The 11,504-nt window shown below is 38.7% G+C and overlaps 1 long non-coding RNA gene across 1 annotated transcript; it reads right to left on the bottom strand.

Annotated features, from left to right (window-relative positions):
• Positions 1 to 6,790: 6,790 nt before the first annotated feature.
• On the bottom strand, positions 6,791 to 8,335 carry LOC135411054 (uncharacterized). Its single transcript, XR_010428971.1, has 2 exons — positions 8,122 to 8,335; positions 6,791 to 6,954 (listed from the first exon to the last, which is right to left on the bottom strand). It is a non-coding gene; the product is annotated as an uncharacterized LOC135411054 (long non-coding RNA).
• Between the last annotated feature and the right edge of the window lie 3,169 nt (positions 8,336 to 11,504).

Here is an 11,504-nt window from a genome sequence, read left to right as displayed (position 1 = left end):
AACATTGCACCAGCTGTTTATGGTCTATTTGGAAAACACAAGACTGTATTTACACTTTCACATCATCTTAATTTGCTTTCAAAACCCAGCACAAGGAAGAACATACAGACACCTCACTGCTGTCACCATGGTTATGCTTCTGACTCACCTGTCAGAAAGGACATAACTCTGCCGTGTTTGCTCAGCCGGCTCCCCAGCCTCGCAGTAGAATTTGCTGAGCACTCCGTGGACTCCGCCAGCTGCATGAAGGCCATGAGAAATTAGGAGATTTGTTTCCATCTGGGTCCATCCAAAGTGCTGTGCAAAGTTTTAGTGAGGCTAAAGCTTGTTCATCAACAACTGAAGCCTTCAGGGTGCAAAAAAGTGCGTATTTGTCACCAACAAATGCAGAAAAAGAGACGAGGTTAAATTATGTTTAAGTAAGAAAGCAAAAGAAATTCAGGTTTGTGAAAATATAATTTGCAGGAAGGATGGTTAAGGGATCAACATGGCAATCGATTAGTTCTGCACATGCCACTACATTCAGGGTAAGGTAATCTAAAAGAGATAGAAACATTTTCCTGTGGCACGTACAGTTTATACTAGGAATAGTCCCAGAAAAATCGAGAGGACTTCTAAAGTTAATTTATAAGTGAGTAAATGAATTTGGTAAATTCACAGTAAGATTATTTAGTTGGAGTTAAAATGATTTTGGTACAGCAAAATACACAGCAGGAACCCAGTGGTTGATTATCCAGAAATTAAACATTTTATTCTGTGAATCCAGTAAATGTTTCTTACTATGTCTGGGTTCAGCAAGTGTGGGAAAATAAGACCTTATGTTAGACAGGCAGAGTGTTAAAATACAGCATGTTAAATAACCGTACATAGCAAGAATACAGATACACTTATGTTTTAATTGCAATTCTTTTTATTGCATTTTTTTTCTTCTGCCAGGAATTCAGACGTAAAGGAAATTTACTTAGTGGTTTGTGAACCATTTGATAAGACATGTCTCATGTCCAAAAGAGTTTGCTAAGAAACAGAAGTTTTCAGTTGAGCTATCACAAACTTGATGGTATTACCAGTGACCAACCCAAGAGGAAGGGGCAATACAAAGGAAGAGCAAACTCAAGATGCAGAAAAGGGTATAAAAATAAGATTATTCTATCTGGAAGAATGCAGAGCAGAATATGCAAGTGGGAAAGAAAAAGATATAAGCAGGTGTGAGATGATGAACACAACCTCCTGAAGATAAAGTCTGGGGCTCTGAATGTTGTGATGTAATGTTAAACCAATGAAAGAAGTTCATCTGAGAAAGGCAATTCTATTAAAAGAGCAAGATAAATTACAAAGCTGAAATATTTAAAGTGCAGTAATGGTGATTTAGAAACTTATCAGTTCACGTTTTCTAAGATATAACCAGATTCTTTGTTGGGGAAATAAGAAAGGTTCTGCTAAAATGAGGGAGGAAATGGTGTCTTATTTAACACAGATTTACACAAGGTCCATTACAGGTGTTTATCACAGATGAGTGTAGTTACAAGAGGCAAAGAGTCCCCCAGTAACCAGAAAATAATCATTTTAATATGGCCGTTTTCAGGGTATAACTGTAACATCATCAGCCACCTTATTGAATTTCTCTGAATTGGAAACGGATTTCCAGTTATTTTTAAAAACTCTACCTATGACACATACTTTTCAGTGACTTTACATGGGCTTAAAATCTTGAGCTATAAATTTTTCTCATCCAGTGCAGTCAAAGTCTCCCAACAAACTAAAACATTAACATTTACAAATAGCAAGTTAATCACTGCAAAACTGAGGGATGTGATGTAAGCGAACTTCTTCGAACAATTTTGGTAATTGTGGATACACAACATGACATCCCTTAAACTGACGACCAAACTTCTTCTAGACAAGCCCAAATCAGGCACACCCCAAATATTTCAACAGATATACACTAAATCACCTGAACTGAAAAGTAATTTTCATATTTTATATGCACTCATAATACTACTTGCACCATTTTAATCCTTCCTACATTTTTCACATACTTCTAAGGACTTCAGAATATTTTGCATATATTAATCAAATTTCACAATGTTTCAAGGAGGCATTAGCTCACTGAGGTATCAGCTGTCTGTGGTCTTCTTTTCAGGACAGTGTTGAGTTGTTGATCTACTCAAATGCTGATGAGATCTCAGTAAAACACCAGCTAGTTTCCATTGTTTCTGGCCAGTCCTCAGAGTTTGTCAGGTTTTTTCATATGTTTAATAACCCTCGCCCCTTGCAGGAACTGAGGAGACTGACCAGAGAGACTAAAATTTGTATAAAAATTGTAAGTGAAATTTTAACATGTTCTTGCTAGCTGCTAAGTGTTCTTTTTAAGTGGAAAAACCACCATCAAAAATTACGGGCAATAATCAGTTCCTCTGAGAGTTGTTTGTTTAACTTCAGTTTACTTTTAACAGGTGTTCCCATAAGCGGGAGAGACTTTATTCCCTTTTTTGATTTATTATTCCCAGACTTTATATTCTGCATTTCTTCATACTAAGTTGTGTTGTGCACCAACTAACTTAGTACACAGAAAGGCTTTACTTCCTCTAGATCTGGTGTAATTGTTCCTTATTATTTGATCCCAACTTTTGACCTATAACATACTATCAATCATTTATTTTTTGTTATTACAGTGTTGAAATAATGTATTGGACTGCTACGCTTGAATAGTTCTGAGTAAAATATGAGTAACACCAATATTCACCAAACTCAACACATCAGACAAAGAAGAAAAGCCCACTATACTCAAATCACCTCCAGCAGAAAAGTCCGAGTTTCCAAAAGAAAATTACCACAACTAGGGTAAACGTCGTGGCTTCATTTAAACACCAGCACAAAACTGCACTTGCAAAAGGAAGGAATGAGGCTACAAACCAGGTGATGTTGCTTCATCTGGCATTCAGCTGCTGACACAGCATTTTTGTTCCTGGAGGGGTCTCACTATAAACCTAGTCCAAACCAATATTTTACTTACACTGACACACTTATACCTGAACTCTTGAAATGACTTGCTGTCCACATCCTAAGGCAGCAATGAGGAATGAAGGGAAGGAGGCTTTTCTCTAAAGAGGGCCTCAAATGAATATCAGGGCAGATAAAATGTTCTCTTGCAGAGGTCTTGGCCTCCAGAAAACACAGTGATGAATAACTGACAGCTCCAGCACCACTTACATGTAACAGATAAAGTTAGAAGGTGGCTTATTAGTGATCCTGGTACACTCTGCTTAAGCTGCTGGCTTTCTCAAGTGTGGGTGTTCCTGATTCTCTTGTTTATACACATAATATTTAGGAAAGCTGTGTCTTCCCAAGGGCCCCATTTCAGTAACAGGGGTCAATGGTGATTGAAGTCAATGGGATTTCAAAATATGTCTAAAGATAAACACATGGTTTGGTACATTGCTCAATCAGAGCCAGAATGAATGGTGCTGTTCAGCATTTCTAATCAATAAGCTCTCAGGTTTTTCAGACATATAATATCTGATTATGCTCTGTATCTGCTCTCTGCCTTAAGGGTTTGTACAACCCTTTGTCCTTTTGGTTTTGGGAGTAGGTTTTTAGTTGAAAGCCTGCTATGCTGATCTGAGAAAATATTCTGAGATATATTTAATGGCCAAAATTGAACATCTACTCTATTTTATTTACAACTCACATTTGGCCTTTCAAAGTCCTCATTTCCAGAACCTCTTGCATTTTCTGCCCCATGAATTCTTAATGAGTTCCAGTTGAAAGTGCTACAGATGCACATTTGGATCATAAAACCCCCCTGAAAGGTACCGTATGGCTTCCCTGAAGCCCCTGCTCCACCCCGCTGCTCTAGCCTCCCCCCTTTTTGCTAAATGTTGGCAATTTCACCAGCAGTCGGGCCGACCCACTATGTTTTAAAATCCTTTTAATCCTCTTTATAGTAACAGAAACATTTGAGATTGATCTTTGAAGGCTTTGTACAGTGCAGAACACCTGCGGGTTAGAGCGCCGTGCTAGCAAACACTCCGCATGAGTCTGATGTGGTCTGGCACGCAAGAGCCCTGCTGCACAATACCCTGGCCACAGTGAGGCTCTACCTTCACCTCCACACCCTCATCTTCACCTTTCCAAAGGCCTGCCAGCCCAATAATTGAATGCATCTCACAGGTGCCACTAAAAATTGTTCACCACACTGACTGGAAGCCAAATGCACGGATACACTACGTGGTCTGCCGCTCGGCCCAGCTATCCTTCTTTCTGCTCCGCGCCTGGAGACATGAGAGTTTGGCTAACCTGAAATACAGAGTTAGATCCAGACTTCCATCTGCGCTTGTAAAAATATCTTCTCTAACAACCTGAAGCACCTGTGACTTTAGGCATTAATCTAAAAATAAATGTTTGCAAACAAGTGGATGGAACGAATTTGGTCAGAAGTAAAGGTTCCAGAAACTTGAAAAGCCTTTTAAGAAATGTCACTACAAGAGATGTCATCTATTTCCTTATATTTCTCTGTTGTCTTTGAGATGTTTGCCTTCAGTATGTTATCTCTACATGCACCTTTTCCTTTAGAAGGACTCTGGTGTACCAAATGTGAATTTATTAAAGCATTAGCTCAGAAACTGCTCTGAGGAGATAAGGAGAGAAAGCCAAGACATGAAGAAATGCAACCTGTGCTGAAAGATGCAAAGCCACAATTACATGAGAAAATTCACTCTGGTATCCTACAGCCAATAAAGAAGGTAATTTAGTGCAGAGGACAGGCAAGGAAGCCACATCTGCATTTGTGAAGACTAACAGCTCACACAGGAGGGCTCACAACAGGCTCCTCTGACGCATGCTTAACTTCTCCAAATCAGGAGAAAAGCCTTTTTTTTTTTTTTTTGTAATTTATTTTACTTCCTGGGAATACTATAAAGTCCAGTGAATCATAAGCATACATAAAATGCTTTGAGATTCTCTGAAGACAAGGAGCACAGAAGTTAAAATGCAGCCATGACAAAAGCTACAGACACCCTGATGGATCCTGACAGAGTAGAAACTGGTGGGGATCCAGTCACACAGAGGCAGGGAAAAAAAGGTTGGTTTGTTTTATGGACTGCTGACAAGCATGACACTGGTTATCCAGGGGGGAGAGCAAATGTACAACGACATAGGAGGGCAATAAAGAATTTTGGCTGGTTGTCAGTGTTCCCTCCACATTCCCTCCTCAGCTTGTGGGAGTCAAACGTTCCCAAACTGATAACAGCTCAACCTGAAAATTAATTTTCATTACACACTGAATCTGCTTAAAATGTGATCTTTTTAGTGAGAACAACTATAAAATGCCAACTGTAATTGACCTCTTGAATTCCCAGTTCACCAACACGTGATTAATTATAAATAATAATTTAATTCATAAAGTACTCGTAAACCACTGCTAAAATGTTTTAATTAATATTTACTGGATTGAAACCACTTTGAACAGAAAATATCAAGCAACCTGAAACAAAATGGAAAAGTAATAAAGTATCAGGCAACATTTTGCTTGTATTTACCTTGCTGAAAATATAGATTTGTACTTCTAATCCACTTTTTTGTAAATCTATAACCCTTTTTTTCCCCCTGGATTTTTTTTTGGAAAAAAACTGTTGCAGCTTTGCCAGTATAGCCAAGTAAATTCCCACCAAAACCAAGTCAGGGATGACAAAAAATGGGGTTAGGTCTACATTTTTCCAGGCACTCTAGAAAGAGTTTTATGTCTCCTGTGACTTGCACCAGTAAATGGGTTTCCAGGAAATCGGGTGGTCTGCTCAGAGCCGAGCCTCCACATTCCCCTGCCAAAGGGTGTGACAAGCTTTGGAGAGACCATGGCTTCCACTGGAAAGAGTTTTTTAAGATTATGCCTTTGGGATTTTCAAAGACTATCCAGAAAAGTGTGCATCCAAACTTTCCCATTTCCAAACTGCAAGGTGGCCCTGAGGTTGTCTTTAAGAAAAGGAGATCAGCTGTCGATATCACACAATTTCTCTCCAGGTTCATTAGCTGCCAGAAGTGCTCCAGATCACACAGGTTTTGATTCAGAGCTCTTTCCCTTTTGTTTTCGATTGGAGATCTATGGTCATTCCCTTTACACACTCAGGGTTGGAATGCCTGTTTGTATAAATAGACACACCGCATAAAACCCAGAAATTCCTATGAAATTTCCAAAACAGAGCACAAAGCTTTTGTTTGTAAATTGCCTAAGACAAAGGTTCCTCTTTTGAGGGGTTCCACCTCTAGGTTTCCTTCTGACAAATGTAATTGCTGATGAAACCCTATTTTCTGATGCAAAAAATAAATAAATAAAATAGAACATTTTCAGCCAGCTGTAACTGAAAACATAAGCAGCAAACTGAGCCAGGCAGAGAGGAACACTGGTTCCAGCTGAGCCAGGGTGAGGTGATTTTAGCTACAGCATTTAGATGAGTCCTTCTGCTTGTGTGAGCTATGGCCAGTGCTGTAAATGCATCTCCACGGTGAGTAATGACTGACATGCTGTTCAGTGAGATCTCAAAATCTCCTGCTTTTGAGCTATCTCGAGGAATGTGCACGCATGCTTATATAAATAAAGGGGTGCTTTTGAAAGTATATCTTTGTGCCAAGCTTTTACCAGGTTTTTTTTCTGCAGTTGCTATGGAGCCTCTGCTGAATTGTACATCGTAGTGTTCGGGTCAGTGGAGCTGCTGCCCCACACGGGTCTGTCATCTCAAAGAGCTATTGTATTCAGTTGACATCTGTGAATGGCAGAGAGAAATGAGATGAAGATAGATTTATTTCACTCTGATTTTATTTCTCATATTTTCTTGCTGAAGTAGTACCTAAACTGCACAGCTCTGACTGGAAGGAAATGTGATATCAAAGAACAGAAGTGTAGAAATTGAAAAGCAATCCTGTGCTTCTTTATGTTGCTTCTGGTTCAGTTTAGGAAAAAACCTGAAATATAACAATGCAAATCATTAGCAGTACATCTCTTCTAATAATCTTAATTATGAAGCAAAATCTAAAGCCTGCCCAAATCTGGAGAAAATTCGGATCAGAGTCCAAATTTCAGGACATAGGTCCCTCCAGTGATGCAGTATTATTCAATAGACACACATTACGTAGGATGAATAAAAATGTCTCAAACACTTGCCTGATATTCAAGATCATGCATTAAGAATCTGGGTAAACTCTATCTTGCCAATATTAAAACCAGAAAATATTACTTTCCTCTTTGCATCCCCCGTCACGTCATTTCATCCCAAGGAATTAAGGAGACAAGGAAAGAGAATTGAAAGGGATGTTTCTGCACCCTTCCTCCTTGTTTCAGAGGCTCTGAAAAGCTCATAATTCAACTAAATTTGTCTCTAACTGAAATTAATAGCCTCCCTTCCATATTTAAAGAGTTTATACTTGTTTCTTTAATATAGTTCCTCTGAGGATCTGCCAGTTTCCTGAGTTGCTTGCTCTTAGACACCTTTTTCTCCATCTATAATTACAAAAATGTTTATTTTACAAGTGAAACAAAATTCTTAATTGATCTAAGGAAAGGCAATCTTTTAGATTAAAGTGCTCAGCTGTGAATATAGGAATTGTGGTAGATATGAATAAAAACATGAGCATCAACCATCAAACGCAGGCAAGATATCAGTGTAGCTGATGTTATAGTGAATCTATACTATGCTCCTAAGACCATGAGAAACAATAAAACCATACAGTACAAACAAGAAACTTAAATCATGCTCCTTGAAAAGTTTGCCAAGGTTCACGAATCTTTTGAACCAACCTGGGCCTATTTTGGAACGAACACAAAACATGATTTTGTATTGAAACCAGGTGGGACTCAGAGGTTTTTGTTATTTGGGGTTCATTTGGACATGAAACTTGAAGCTGAATAGAAAGGGTGGAACACAAAAGTCGTCCAGCTGAAGAAAATCTTTCCGATACGACCAATAAGAAATCACAGATTTTTCTTTTTTTTTTTTTTTCCTTCAAGAGAAGCAATCAAGGCATGTGTGCCATTAGACTGTGAATCATATGGTATGGTTGCACACATGTTTTTGGAGCATACTCTGAAGGAAGGCACAGTAGGGAAACAAAAGTAGCTGACATATGTCTTACCTGTGAAGAGACTCCATCTGTATCACTGAAGGACGTATGCCTTCCTGTTATCTGGTGGATATAACCAAGGCAGACAAGAGCCTGAAAGTCCAGAATTCCGTATTGCCATCATCAGAGAGAACGATAAGCTGTCACTTGTGGTAGAGAAACAGAAGGAATAAAGTTGTTTTGAGATGCTGAGCATTCAGACTCTGCAAAAAGTAGGAGTCACCAGTCACCATAAATCTGTAAAGATTTGTAGAATCTAGTATGATTGTAGGCTTGTACCGAACTATAGAAGGTATGTAAACAAGAAGATGGTTTTGTGCAGTTGGAGGCCTCTAAACTTTAGTGCAGAAGTCTTGACTCTGCTAGAGATGAACTCCCTTTGCTCTCACTTTCTCAGTCTACAAAATAACTTTCATGATGCAAAGCAGATACTGTAAGGCATTTTAAGATCCATATCAAAAAGCACAGTATAAGAGATAACATATAAAATAGTAAAAACTCTAAAATATGCTGAGGTAAATACTCACTTTCATGTTCTTGTCTTTTGGATAAGAGAAGGAAGAGGAATTTAAAGGCTTTTTTTTTTTTGTCCTTCTTGATAGCCATATGAGAACAGTGGGTTGTTTTTTTTTTTTTTAAAAAGTAAATGAACAATGAACCATCCACAAACCAAACAGCATCTTGTGAAGTTTCTAAGGTAAACTAGTAGATGAATAAGGAGCTGACTGAACAAGATTTGGAATGTAAAACTGTTTCCACCGGTGATTATGTTTTTTCACCAACTCCTACCTTAAACAAAGAGAACTTTAAGTATGTCTTTGAACAGTAACTGTTGCACATTTTGCCACACAAGAGAAGGCAAGGCCAGATTAAAGCCCACTAATTTTCATTACCATGAAACCCCTAAAATGAAGGCTCTGGGGAACAGTTCAGTTCATTGCCATGAAAGCAAACACATGAGAGAAAACTCTTTGGATCCTTTTCCTACCACACACAGCTAAAGACACATGAATGTGGGAAAGAACTTGATTGACTTTTTAAAACTCTTAATGACATGATTCTAGTCTTTGTAAAAGGTACTGGATTGAGATATCTCTGGAGATGGTAAGGACCCTGCCAGGCCAATTTTCTCATGTTGTCTCCTGTGTAGTTTGCAGATCCACCTGGCTAATAGAAGTAAGCCAAATCCACTACATTCATTTCATAAAAACATTCAAAGAGGAACCAGGTGAACCCGTTCACCTTTACATCTCTGTCTCTGCAGAGCCAGAAACAAGCTCAAATCAAAGGGTGTCCTTGCCTCCCGGTGTATTTATTTTTTCTTAGATATTTGTTTCATGATCCAAAGTTCTTAAAAAATCTATGTGTTCAGATCAGCAACACTGGTTCAAGTCCACCTCTTTTCATAGTGATCTTTCTTGCTTAAAAGGATAAAAACAAAGAGCTTGCCAATATAAAATTATCAAAGCTGGTGGAAAACATTTGTTTCTAATATAATTTGTGAAGGGATTTCATCAGTCTCTCTCCGTAAGTAATAGAGATAAGAAGTTAGATAGACTTTGTGTATTTAAATGGAAGTAACCAAACAGAAGTAATTAATAAAGATAACAAGGTTAATTCTTTTTGCATGGAATCTGGCTTTATGCTGAGCAGATACGATAAAGTCAGAGGAATGACTTTGCATTTGCAGTTTTGCATGTCTTAACATATGATGTGATCAAAGTGCTTTTCAAGCCAAAAAGTGACTATTAGGGCAGCAGGATTGTGTTTTCCCTAGGGATGGTGACCTACAGGCAGTTTGGGGTTCCTTTATCACACTGTGACCTTCTACCTAACCTGACATTGCTTGACAAGGAGACAAGAGGGAGAGGATCCCGCATACCAGTGATAATGTGTCTCAGTCCTCCCAGTTATCCCAGTACATTATCATCAAGCCCCATGTGTATAAACACCTGAGGGGAGTGCTCATAGGATTTGATATCTGATTAGCCTTAGCAGATGTGTAAGGAACTGAGGAAGTAACAATATCAATTTTCACTTCCATTACTCAGCTGATCTGTCTCCTGAGCCGCTTTCTTATTGTTTCCAATAGTTTCCTTCCCCTTCCTTCCACATCCTTTTCCTCCCTCCTTCATTGTACCAAATGGGGAATGGTTACACAGCTGAGCTCTGCCCAAGGGGCAGGATGGAACAAGCAAGATGGAACAGTGGAGGACATAAACTTTAAAGGAAAATTAAAAGGTAATCCCATAGATTGATTACTACTTACTGAGCCCTTGTCACAATCCAGAAGACAAATAAAAAGTGCCAGTTTAGGAACCTCATTATTTTAAGCCAGTCTTGTGAAGGCTTGATTCATTTTTTTGCATTTGGTGTTATCAATGCTGTCAGTGGAACTATAACAGCTCCCAGCTGTTGCTGCCACCAAGCTTCCCAAAATGGAGGTTGAATGTGGGGCTAGAGTATGTTGTCTCTTTTGTTATTGTTTCTGTTGTGGTTTTTTTTAATAATGATTTCCCATGCTCACAAACAAGTCTAACACGACAGGCACGAGTCTTCACTCACACATACTATGCAGTAATGAGAAAAGTTCAGGACAGTGACTGTTTTTCTGGACAACAAAAGCACTGACAAACTAGACAAAGAGCACAGAAGGATTGAAAAAAGCCTCTGATTCAAAGCAAATATTTTTATTTGAATTTTCAAATGAATGTACTTTTACTACATTCCTTCCCTTCTGGGCTCACTTTCCATAAACATGCTAGTGAATGAACTTTATAAACAGGAATACTTGCTAAAAGCTAATTTTAGAGAATGGGTTTTCAACTGCTCTCCAAAAGCTAATTCCAAACCAAACTTTAATATGAATTTTACACTTTAGTGATACAATTTGGGCATGCTTGGCCCACCTAAATCTGCTACTGTTGACCCAGCTACAGCAAGTGCCTTCCCCAGCTTCCTCCCCACCCCTACTCCCTGTCACTGCGGCCACTAAAGGAAATTCTTCTGAGATCCAAGTCCTCCCAGCTAAGCTCTGCCTCCCTTTGCTCCCTAGCTCAGCTCTATTTTATGGTTATGATGCAAAGAATAACATGAAACTTATTACAGCTTGATTTTTTTTAAGAAATGCATAGGATCAGGTCAGAGACTAAAGAAATTCATAAATATTTCACCTAGAAGATCTGACAGGACAATACCTTTTGTCAAAGGGGATGGGACAAAGAGTCAGGAATGGCCTGGAAATGGTAATATGTAGCTCAGGTCATCAGTACTTCCTCTGTGATACTTTGCATGCTTAGAAACATGAACTTCTTGGTGAGTTTTATAAGCCATTTCACTGAGGAGGAGAGCTAAAACCATATAAGAAACTCTCTGCAACTCTATGCAAAAAAGAG

Source organism: Pseudopipra pipra, chromosome 3 (genome assembly GCF_036250125.1).
Source record: "Pseudopipra pipra isolate bDixPip1 chromosome 3, bDixPip1.hap1, whole genome shotgun sequence".
Classification (NCBI taxonomy): Eukaryota; Metazoa; Chordata; class Aves; order Passeriformes; family Pipridae; genus Pseudopipra; species Pseudopipra pipra.
This window is presented reverse-complemented; position numbering and strand designations above follow the sequence as displayed.